General features: G+C 34.6%; 2 long non-coding RNA genes across 2 annotated transcripts; both read left to right on the top strand.

Moving 5' to 3' along the window:
- Window positions 1–1,948: 1,948 nt before the first annotated feature.
- On the top strand, window positions 1,949–2,378 carry LOC107715586 (uncharacterized). Its single transcript, XR_001637112.1, has 3 exons — window positions 1,949–2,000; window positions 2,172–2,217; window positions 2,324–2,378. It is a non-coding gene; the product is annotated as an uncharacterized LOC107715586 (long non-coding RNA).
- A 9,052-nt stretch (window positions 2,379–11,430) lies between these two features.
- On the top strand, window positions 11,431–12,553 carry LOC107715584 (uncharacterized). The gene is made up of 4 exons (XR_001637110.1): window positions 11,431–11,506; window positions 11,640–11,847; window positions 12,032–12,096; window positions 12,433–12,553. It is a non-coding gene; the product is annotated as an uncharacterized LOC107715584 (long non-coding RNA).
- The last annotated feature ends 255 nt before the right edge of the window (window positions 12,554–12,808 follow it).

The raw sequence follows: 12,808 nt of genomic DNA on the forward strand, positions 1-12,808 counted from the left end.
CCCCACTGCCGCAGCAGTGCCCGCTCCTGCAGGAGCTCTTCCATGTTTCCCCTCCACCGCAGCAGCTTTTTCATATTTCCCCACTGCTGCAGCAGTTCCCGCTCCCGCAGGAGCTCTTCCATATTTCCCCACTGCTGCAGCAGTTCCCCCTCCCGCTGGAGCCTTTGTCTGTATTTTACTCTGCCGTAGCAGTGCTTGCTTCTGCAGAAGCCATTTTCTCTTTTCAGATGCCGTAGCAGTTCCCACTCCCACAGGGGTTTTTCTTTTTCAGATGCCGCAGCAGCGCCCGCTTCCGCAGAAGCCATGTTTCTTTTCAGATGCCGTAGCAGTTCCCACTCCCACAGGAGTTTTCTTTTTCAGATGCCGCAGCAGCGCCCGCTTCCGCAGAAGCCTCTAGTTCTCTCTCCTAAGCCTCAGCAGTGCCGCTACTACAAGCGATGTCCAGCACCCCACCAATTTTAAGTTCTGCAAATTTGGGGGGTTATCAATGCTCCTCTCTGGCTGCTGTCCCGTACTAATTGCATCTTTGGGGGAGCGCTTCGGGTCCGGGCTTAATCCCGAGCTCGGACCCCTCTCCCCGGACAGGGGGAGTACCCCGGGCTCGAGAGTAATTACCGAGCTCGGAGCCCTCTCCCCGGACAGCACGCCAAATACGCATAAACTTTACTCGGTTCATTATAAGTAAGTGTGAACTCGTGAAGTGATGTTTCATTAACAAGTTTCGGGAGGAGCACGCGCAGATAATTAACACGGCCAGTTCATCATCAGTAATTACACCATCTATCCAATCAGCACAAGAGAGAACCTCTATAAATAATCAAAGCAGCCTTACCTCCATTATCTCTAGTCCTTCAGCATCCCTCCACCACCCCGACTCATCACCTTCTGCCCGTTCCTATCCCAGCACGGGGAGGAACACTCGGGGGGGGAGCGCTTCGGGTCCGGGCTTAGACCCGAGCTCGGACCCCTCTCCCCGGACAGGGGGAGTACCCCGGGCTCGAGAGTAATGACCGAGCTCGGAGCCCTCTCCCCGGACAGCACGCCAAATACGCATAACCTTTACTCTGTTCATTATATGTAAGTGTGAACTCGTGAAATCACCATTGGTAGCGAGATTTATTGCAATGCTTTTTTCCTCAGTTGGTCAGAACAAACCTGGCAGACTTGTTACTTGCTTGTTCAGATGACAATATACGGTGAAAAACATTTCTTTGGGTCATATATTCCAAGACATAATCTGTGATTGCGAAAGTACAGTAAACATGCGGTGACTGACTGCCACACATTCACCCTTAAAACATTAGATTCACCCGCGCTGGAGCCATGCTGGAGCACAAACCACGCAAGGAAGATAATTCCGCACACAGCTGTAATTGCAGGTTTTCAAACAGAGATGGCGACAAAGAGGTAAAACTTACGGACTGCAGCTTTTAGTAAATATTGTATAAAATAATGTTATTTCTATTTTTTTGCTGTGTAGTGTGTCAGTAGGAAATATCAGAGTTTTTTTTTCAGACATTCCTTTTGCCATTTATTGTAATAATACAGTGAGGTTTTTTGTTTGCCGGCGCCTCACGCACACACACTGTTCATATTTATGATCAATTTCCCTCCCCTCCCCTCCCCAGAGGCACCTCACCTGTGTACTGTAAACCTGATCCTCAGAAACAACATCTGATCTCAGTGCTGCAGTGCAGGAGATGCCCTATTTTCAGCTCAACACAAGGTAATCACACTGTTTCTTTGTAAAAAGCTTTTGTTTGTATTATAGTGAAACTAAACTTCAACTAAATTGTATCTCCATTTTCTTTTTCAACAAATAATGAAAAATATTTAAGAGAATTTCATTCATGGCAGAAGATCTGTGCAGCATCACAAACTGCAGAAGAATTAAACAGAGAGAAAAATGGCAAAAAGGATGAGAGAATCTAATGAACCAGGAGGAAAAAAGACACTGAGACGAGTCAGACAGAACAGTATTAATAGCGGAAAACCAAATTGTGAGTATTTATGATATTAACTATAAAACATTATAAAAAAATTTTCATCAATACATAAAGCAGCTTTATCTTCTCTGGTGTCTGAATGTAAAATCAACCCCAAAACTTTACTATTTATCTACTAAATAAAAACTATGAAGATAATCAGATGTTTGTGTTTTTAATGTCTAGTTTCTGATGATCCTGACAGTTTTATTCTGAATGACTCTCAGACGAGGTGAGATCACATACACATAAATACTCTGACAGTGTGTGTATGTACTGTATTATACTGTCAGTTACTGTATGTGTGTTATAGTTCTGAGAGTGTGTTTTCTTTTCAGACAGGAGCAGCTCCTTTCACCGGACCAGCAGAATATTCTTTATATTCAGTCACTGATCAAATACTGTATATTTTACATTGTTTGTATTTTAGTGTTATTATATGCTCAAAATATTATAGACCTACTGAACATAATCAACCAATATCAACACAACAGTTTTTATTGTACATAATACAAACAATAATTATTTCTGTACGTTTCTAAAACTATTACAACATTTCATAGTGACAAAAATATGTACATGTATGATTATAAAATATGTTGTCACGACTTTAGTCTTGTGTTTTATAACTCTTGGTTTTTTTTATGTGTTTTTGTGCTCCTCCTGTGTTCTGTAGTTGCATTCATGCCATGTTGGCATTACTGTACTTTTGAGGTTTCAACATGTAAAAAGTGTTCATGTCCTCATTGAACTGGTAATTACAGCTTGTAAGATGAGACTTTTCTGAGAGCTCCTGCTTGTGCCACCTGATACTGCAGATTCATTTAGGCGTTGATAGTGGTGCTATAGAAACATAATTCCCAGTCCGAGGACGCAAACAGCTCCAAATAGAAAGTGAGGTGTTGTCATCTGGAGCCTATAGTAATTATGACATGGCATGAAAGCCTGCCTTGTTACCATAGTTCCCATCATTAGTTCCTGAAGGGATGGAGCTAATGAATTGTCATGGGAACTAATGAAGGTAACTATTGTACTATAACTAACAAGGGAGTTATAGGCAAACAGAACACAAAACACAGGAGGAGCACAGCAACACATTACAAAACAAGAGTCCTAAAACACAAGAAGGGGTTTGTGACATTTATAAATAATATAACTGCAATAAATCTGTAAACTCCATACTTCTTAGAAAAATAAAAACAATGTTTTAATTTTGTTATATTGTCTCTTTTAATGGTCAAACACGAGTGAGGGAGAGACGTGTTTAAATTGATTAATTAATCACTGATCAGAAGATCAGATCAGAACTTGTCTTGAAAAGTGTCATTTGATTCTTTGATTCATCACTGATAAGCACAGGTTTGTTTTAACATGTCTAGCAGGGATTTGGGAAAACTGAGTGGGATGAGTCACTGAGGATTCATGCAGTAAAGTCCAGGGTTTATCTCTAACTGTAACATGACCTTAAAGAAAGTCCCTAAGAACAGAAGCCAGATTGAAACTGGGTCACAGAATGATATTCTATCTGAGCAGGAGCGACATGTAACAGTATCTCTCTCCACAGAAGATCATCAGCATTACCGTAGATTAACACCTGAGAGACGATCACATCTTTAAATTTTTAAGTAGCCTATATCTGATAAACAACAAAGTGAACACAGAAACCTGAAAAGCTGTTTGAAAACACGTAAATATTATTTAATTACTTTCTTCTCCATGGAAAGCAGGACTGCTTTGTATACAAAAATAAGTGCTAAATTTCTGCTGTTCCATAAGCGCCACCTACTGTCAGACAGTGAGAGACTTTTATTTGTGAAACTAGCATCTGCTCTAAGAAAGAAATTCATATCACACAGCAAAACAAGATCAAACTGACAGTGAAATTAATTTTGTTCTCAAGGGCCAATCAGTAGTCAGTCAGAAAGAGCACTAAACTACGCCATCTAGAGGACAGAGTGAGCTACTGCAGACCTCGAACATAATTATACAAACATCTATCTGCATATTCGCATCAGGAACACTGTTATTATGAATGTTCATATCATATGAATCGCCCTCTCCTGTGCTCAATTCAGATGTGTGGATCAGAGAACTCAAGACTGAATCTGAATCTATCAAATCATATTTATTCGTGTAAATCACTTTTAAAAAGATGGACAGGTTGATTAAATAAAATTGTTTAAGACATGCTGCTCAATGACTGAAAATGTCTGCTTATTTTTATTTATTTTTTAAGAAAATTTAGTATGTGAAATATCATGCAAGTATGAGTATTTCTACTGAATATCTGTAATACATAAATCAACACAGTAACAAAGAAATATAATAAATGAAAAAAACGTATAAAGCTTACAATATTTTTAAAGCCTACAATATACAATATTTTTAAGACATGACTGCTTTTAATACAGTGATCATCAGAATCACAGCAGATATTTTTTTGGTCACATCTGTGAGCTTTACCTGCACAAATCCAGCAGACACTAAAATTAAAGTATATCTACAGCTCAAATTGCTAGATCATGTGATAGTAACACAGAGGGCTTGATTCCTGGGGAACATATGTATACTGATAATTGACTATATGTCACTTTGAATGAAATTATCCACAAATGTAAGTCACAGCAGATGTGAGCTGCATATATGTGCACGTGTCTGTGCATAAATCATTATAACAGTTTGAACATTTCTAAAAATATGTATCAGGTGTTTCATAGGAAACAACAGATGTGTATTTTCACACAGTTAAACATTTCCTAACCACATCCCAGATTACAGGGCCACCGCAAAATAATAAAATGCTTTTTTTAAAAGGACATGACACTTTAGAAATTCACACATTGGTCACACACACAAAAAGTCACACATAAACTACAAAAGACTAATGCAAAACAGTGAATTCATTGAGAGGTGTGTCAGAGACTTTATTTAGGCAAGAAGCCTGAAACACTTAAGAATGACAAACTGAAGTGTCAGAAAATACACAAAGACTGATTCTTTAAAGGTTCTACAGGTTTAGAGTGAATTTTTTTTTACTTTTTAGTGTCAATTAAATCTCACTTTACCAGTAGAAAAAGCTGCCTAACAATTATGCACAGCAGAATGATTATGTACAGTCCTGATAGCAATTATTAAGAATTAGCAAAATATGTTTGGAAAAATCAATGGATCAACGAGTGAGTGAGAACAGGCGTGGCATCACAAACCACTAGCAGGAATGTAAATCAGAACAATGTCACTTCTACAGGCTTCAGACAGACTGCACAACAAGGTGATTAAAACACTTTTATACTGGACATTGATTTTTGTTTTATAATGTGACTGAAATGTAAATCTGCACTGCTCAACAATCATTAATTAAACTTGAACTCTAAATAATATCTCTACTTTTGGCAATATATAAAGCAGGAACAGAATTAAAGTTAACAGGGTTAAAATTATTTAATTTCGGAACATCTGTGGAGAATCAAAATCTACAGGATGCCAAACAAAGAGGACGAGATACAATCTAATAAACCAAGAAAGAAAAAGACACTGAGACGGGTCAGACGGAACAGCATTAATAGCGGAACTCCAAACTGTGAGTATTTATGATTAAACACTGCTGTTGTTTATCTTCTCTGGTGTCTGAATGTGTCAAATCAATCCTGAACTGTCATTTCATCTGCTATATAAACTGTATATGAAGATAATCAGACACTGTTTTCTTTTTTTCACGGTTTGTATTTTTTATTTTTCTTTAGTTTTTCACAATGCAGACAGACTGGCAGAGATTCATTCTGATCTTCAGGTCAACTCAAGTCCAGTCACGTTTATCTCTATACTGCTTTATACTGTACAATGCAGACTGTTTTATAACAGCTTTACTGTGATAAACAATAAAATAATGAATCAATGATGCAAATTCTACTGTACAGCAACTCTAAAAGAAAAAACAACAACAGCAGTGTCATTGTTCAGATGAGGTTCAGTTTGGTAACTGTGTAAAAAATGATCAAATATTAAAGTAGTTCAATTCAGCTGTAAAGCAGCTCTGGTGAAAACAATGTCATTATCAGCTCAGGTCAGTTGGAGACATATTTCACATCATATACAGAGAAAAATACTATGAAGAACTAATGCAGTAACTTGTAATATAATAATGAAATTAATTTGGAATTAAATGATTTTTTTTAGATTGAATTTCACTGTAATGAATATGTACTATAATAGTGGCTGATACTAGTTATTTGTTTTACTTAAATTGTGTTTAATGTCATGTTGTATATTGTGTTTATATGACTGAAGTTCAGTTTGTAAAAAAACAAACAAACAAACAAAAAAACAACATCATGAAATGTAAATCAGAGAGGCATGCAGTAAAAAAAGCACAATGCAATGTTTTGCATTACTCAGAGCTTTAGCCAGAGCACCACATCCCTGGTATGGATTAACATCATTTGTATATGCAAAGCCTTTGTATATTTTATGCAAAGTTGCGGAGATGACCCTTTCTCATTAACACTGCTGATAGTGTAAGGTACTGTAAAAAAAAAAAAAAAAAATGAAATGAAATAAAAGCACCTTAAACCTTGTCTGAGAATGCGAGCTACATTTAGTGAAGATTAATGTCAGAACAACATCATGCCAACACTGACGGTACCAGCAGATCAAGGTCAAAATCAGATCCAAATCAAGTGCTGCATATTCAAACACATGAACCAAAAGCTGATGATGCCTCATTTGATTCATGCAAATGAAAATCACTTTCGGTTCATCTCTCATGACCACAGATTTGTTTTAACATGCTTTTATAATATACAAGACTTGTTGTTCTGAAAAGCTATTGCTGGGTAGAGTCACTTGGGGAATCAATTTTCTGCTTAGAAAAAAAATTATAATAAAAAATAATAATAAAACATTTTTTTAACTGTCTTCATGCACATTTGTTGTCATCACAGTAATGTCCAGGATGTCTCTCTAGCCCTAAATCTTGCAAGTATCTCACAGAAATTCACTAAAATGCTGCAAAAGAAATGCTGGGTCACAAAATGATTTCACGCTGTGAGAAAAGCTGCAACACTATGACAATACAATAAGACAAGTGGGATGAGATGTAGAGAGACAGACACATCAGGTGTAGGTGGGCCTACACAGAACAGGGTGGGCAATGTGTACTGGTTGAAAACTGCATGTCAAATTACCAACAGAAAATACAACGCAGCACTAAGATTCAAAACAACCCAAAAACAACTTGGACAAACAAAACATAAAATGCATATTTTGTCAATATAATATATGTAACATATTAATGACAATATAAATATTAAATTAACTACTGTTTACTTTTTTTTTTTTGTAACTAGAAACACTAAAAAAATGTCCATAGTTGCTTTTACATGTCCCCTTTATTACTCTGGTTTACACTTTACAATAAGCTTCCTTTTGTTAACATTACTTAACATGAACAAACAATACTTTTAAAGCATCGATTAACGTTAATGTTAAAGTTTCTGTTACATTAGTATCTGTTAATATTAGTACCTCAGCTAACGCAAAATAACAATGAACATTTGTATTTTTTTATTAACCAACGTTAACAGAGATTAATAAATATTGTAACAAATGTACTGCTAATTGTTAATGTTAGTTAATGCATTAACTAATGCTAAATAAAGCAAGTTTATTGTAAAGCATCACTGTAAAAAAATTCCGTAAAATTTACGGTAAAAACCGGCAGCTATGGTTGCCGGAATTTTACCGGAAAAAATACAGTAGCACCGTTTTAGGTTTTACGGTTTTAACTTAAATTTACAGTTAAATACCGTATTTTCATTAACTGATATAATGTTAATATACCAACCTATTGAAGTACTGAAATCTGTTTTGTATCTTTGTAATACACTGACAACAAAGATTTGGGTCAAACACACAGATGATCATAATGAAGTGCTTCTGTCAGTTTGTGTTCAAAGGGAGTAATCAAGGACTGTAGACATGTTTTAACACAGATTGTTGTGGAGAACACTATCAAGCACAACGTTTCTTTCTGTTTCCACTTTCTTTTCATAAAAGACGCATCTATACACACAAAGAACTCTGAATAGGATTTATGCTCCTCTGGAGGTGACTCAAGCTCACACTAAAAGCAATTCACAATTAATTACATATTGCATCTTATTTTTATGCTTTGTTGCATATTTGTTAGTTTTTAGTTATCTATGGACTTAATAAAGTTACTATTATTGAAATGTTATTTTGAATTTAAACACTTTGAGTCTCATTCCCTAATAATTGTGTATCGCGTCTGGAGGTCTGTGCACTCCACTAGGTTAGCTCTACATGAATGATTTCCAGCCACCAGATGCCTCTAATTCACCTCTTAAAAACATTTTCTCTATTTTAACCTCAAATACTACACTAACTGTAATAGAAATAATAAACATATAAAACATATATTATTTTAAATGGTCATTAACTGATCATAATTATTGCAAAAATAGTATGTAGTACCAAAAATCTCCTCAACATATCAAATAAGTATTACTGATCAAAAATATAATACATAAAAATAATAATTGATAAAATGTTAAACTGAATGTTTTTGGTCACTTTTGATCTCCAAACAATAAGAGTGTGAGCCAATGATGGAATACCTGAGGGTTAAACTCAAGAAAAACATAAGTATTGTCTCTTTATCACTCCCCAGAATAAAATGCAACTCTAAAGTGTAGTCAGCATAATAATCAATTCACACTATGCATTAATATTTACCAGGAATCACTGCAAATACAGTGAATCTGCTGTCTCTCCTGTTTATACCCAGATTGAGACTACTGAGAGCTCCATGAACCATGTGACATCAATGCATTTAAACAGCTCTGATTGCCAACTACTCAGTAGCTTCACACTATACACCATTATTAAATGATTAAGTCATTAATACAATCAACATTTTACTTATTAATAATAACCTTAATTTTATAAAACTGTATTCTTCAAAATAGTGCATATTTCTTCATGTTTTAAACTTATACTTTCATGAATAGGCCGATATAACTGCTTTGTGGCTGCAGTAAACCAATGTCTTTTTAATACAGGAAAAAAAATATATTAAAAATATATTAAATTGTGCTACAAATAGTCTAAAAAACAAAATTTTTATAATAGACTTAAAATTATGAGTTAACTCAAGAGTCAGGCAAACCCACAATTCATTCTTTCTTTATTCACTTTTTCTGTCAGAACAGAGATAAAACTACTAATTATTAAACAAATTCAGAATTTTTTTTTTTTTTTTTACACAAATTTGAGACTAATATTAATTGCATTAAATTTAAGACATTAAAAAGGGATCAGTAATTGTGTTTATTGGCTATTTATCGTAATACACTGGAGTTAAATCTTTGTCCACTAGATGGAACAACTGGATTTTCACTGGAAACTCAATGGCCTTTAGTTCAGGTTAGTTGCAGTATGAAGAATCCGAGATCTGGGGCTGTAATCATAAACATCTTAAATCTTAAAGTTGCTCTTAACCTGCTGGCAGGGGCACAACTGCACATTTGCTGAAGGGTTTGCAAGTTTGCGACTTTAACCTCCTGATTTGTGTGCTTCCTGCATTTTTTATTTATTTTTTAATTCTGCATTCCTGAATTAGACTGTCAGTGTGTTCCTGAGATCTCTTCATTTGTAATCTTCATTTTGTGTGCTGCAGAGGACAAAAATATAAATTGATTGCAATGCATGTTGACAAAGAGAAACATGTGATAATTATTTAATGGAATGTATTTGAATAACAAGATGTGTATTACAACACTACAGCAACTAAAAGAACAAGAAAAATGTGCCAAAATTAAAAAATGAGTGACTCACTGAATTTTGAGTTGGTAGAAACACTGAAACATTGTTTTCTTTTAAAATGAACTACTTGTAAAATGGTTTGTTTTATTTACAATTTAATTTTTTTTAATTTTTTTTTTAGATCAGATAATATTTTAAGCTGTCATCTTTGCCCCATGGGGCATGCTGTCATATTTCCCCTCACCATGCTAAACATGCTACTTATCACATAATGGCTCATACATTTAATCCCCATCCTCATGACTCATGTCTTCATCTGTTCTATACTTTTCTTCAACAATCTGATTTCTGTAGTTATCAATCACAACATAATTAACTTGTGACTAAATCTATAAATCTGTGGCGTGTTTGTAGCCTTTTCCTCATTACTCTTGATTATAATTTAAACCTGGCCTCTTTTAATCGGTTCTAAACAGCAGTCATTGTTAACATCTGAGGACTCACCTTTTGTTAAAACCAAGAAACCCCCAAAATGCAAAAAGCCTGAAACCAAAAAGAGGAAATGACAAAAGCCACATTTATCTGCACATCTACAGCTGCACTTTTTTGTTTAATGTTTAATCCCTCTATTTCTGTTGTTCTATTGTTGCTGTTTTTTCTACTCATCTTCTAGTTTTATCTTTTACTCTGTTTGTGCTTTTCTTTTTAGTATATTGATATATTTTAAAAATATATGTGTAACAGTGATTTGTACATATTGTAAATTCGTCAATCTGTACATTCTAATTTATATCCTTTTCTTTTACTTTATTCCCTTAATTTTACATTTTGTAAAGGAAAAAAATATTTCACTGCATGTCATACCATGTATAGTTATGTATGCGACCATTATGTATTTAAGGTAGAAGTTTGTGAAACTAGACTCACCCATGACTTCAGATCATCCCCTTGTAAAACACAAAACAGCAAAAATGAAAAATACTATATTTTATTTAAAAGCTACTAAAATATTTACAACATTTTTGTTTCAATTGAAGATGTGTTGGAAAAAAATGAGTCGAATATAAAAATAAAAACATACTGTAAGGACTGATGTGATTTCATGTTTTGAACGTAAACGTGTCGGAGCCTGAATGTGAAACATCTTAATGCAAACCCATATCATGTTCTGACTTGTGACTTTGTTGTTTGTCTCCCAGATCTCTCTTTCAGTCTGAGATCATTATCTACAGTTTGAGAGAGAGCATTCCTGTTTGGAAGATCCCAGAACTGAGATTATTGATTCAAGTCCTGAACTGACGCTGTTCAGAAATAAAACACAAGCTTTAAGTACGGCACAATATACACTGTTCACTATTTATAAATAAATAAATACAAATTCTTAACATTACCTTCTTCACCTGTTACTGATAAAACTGTTCTGATGTGATCAATGCGCTGACATTTGTAGGCACAAAATGTTTTTAAAAAGCCCTTTGAATGTGAAAAGAGATGGTAAATAATGACAGAATTTGAATGGCGAATTATTCCTTTTATTTTCTCATCATGTAAATACAGCCCTAGGGGAAATGGCATGTTTGAACAAAAACAAGGTCTAAATCTGAAAACAGCGTGATTTCTTTGCTTCAGTGCTTTACCATATGGGCCTCACTCTAAAACTGAACGCTTTCAATCTCAGTCACAACAGCAGCAGATCTCAAAGCTGCAGTGGATAAAGACCCCTTTCAGCTCATCACAAGGTGATTAAAACACTTTTATCTTTAATTGTTGAGTTTTGTCAATTTAAATCTCACATTTATCTTTATATGATGATGCTGAAATAATACTAAATATAAAAGATACTAAATTCTATCACCATATATTTTTCCAAAGGTATAATGCAAACCCTGAATGTAAGAGAAATTAATGCATGGCAGAAGATCTGTGGAGCATCACAAACTACAGGAGAATTATACATCAGGACAAGAGAAAAAGAGAAAAATGGCAAACAAAGAAGACAAGGGACAATCTAATAAATCAAGAAAGAAAAAGTCCCTGAGATTAATCAGACGGACCAGCATTAATAGCGGCAAACCAAACTGTGAGTATTTATGATGTTTAAGACAAAACACAGTTACACATCTTTCATCATCAATTCGGTTTCATCTTGATTTAAGAATCAATTTATGAATGAGGGTTTATCTTTTTTTAATATCAGGTAAAGATCAGTTGCTTTATCAGATTGACCAACTACGCCTGCTTGTGTTTGTGATTTAATTGTCTAGTTTCTCGTGATTCAGACAGACCAGCAGTGTTTCATTCTGATAATTCAGAGACACATACAGATTAGGTGAGATACTGATCATATGCAGATACCAAATGTAGAAATGATGCTGAAATCTGATATTATATTAAGAGTTATGTGCATTGCATGTTTTTTCTTTAGAAAGCTGCAGTTCCTTTATCTAACCATATTCTTCAACATTTTTAATAACTGAATAAGTGGTGTAGTGTTTCATTTTGTTTGTTTTATTATTATTATTCATAATAAAATAGAGATATAATCATACAAAATTAACAAATATCATGTTTATAGTCAAAAGCCAGAGTTAAGGGCCATTCACACAAAGGATGACAACTATAACAATACTTATATTTGTAAATATACTCTCTATGTCCTGTCTAGAAGCCTGCAGTCAATGAGTGAGCAGACATGATCTCTTCTGGGTCATCACAGAGAGGCACAAAATCACTTTCCAGGACCTTCACATTCACTGTTTCTCACTGGTGGAATGATCTGGACAGCCGAATCCCTGACAGTATTCAGGAAACAACTAAAAACTCATCTTTTTTGTGAGCACTTAAAGCTAGAACTTTTTAAGAATATTTTTTCTAGATTTTTAATTAATTTTATTTTTTTACACTGGCTGAAAGTCTTCACATCCTGCTGGCAAAGTGTTATACAAGTTAAAACTATATATATAGATATAATTTAAGTTTATACTTTAAGTTTAAACACTGTCAGTGTTTTAAATAAGAATGAGGAATTTGATGGAATGTTT

The sequence above is a fragment of the Sinocyclocheilus rhinocerous genome, unplaced genomic scaffold, assembly GCF_001515625.1.
Source record: "Sinocyclocheilus rhinocerous isolate Xijiao unplaced genomic scaffold, SAMN03320098_v1.1 scaffold18797, whole genome shotgun sequence".
NCBI classification, from domain to species: domain Eukaryota; kingdom Metazoa; phylum Chordata; class Actinopteri; order Cypriniformes; family Cyprinidae; genus Sinocyclocheilus; species Sinocyclocheilus rhinocerous.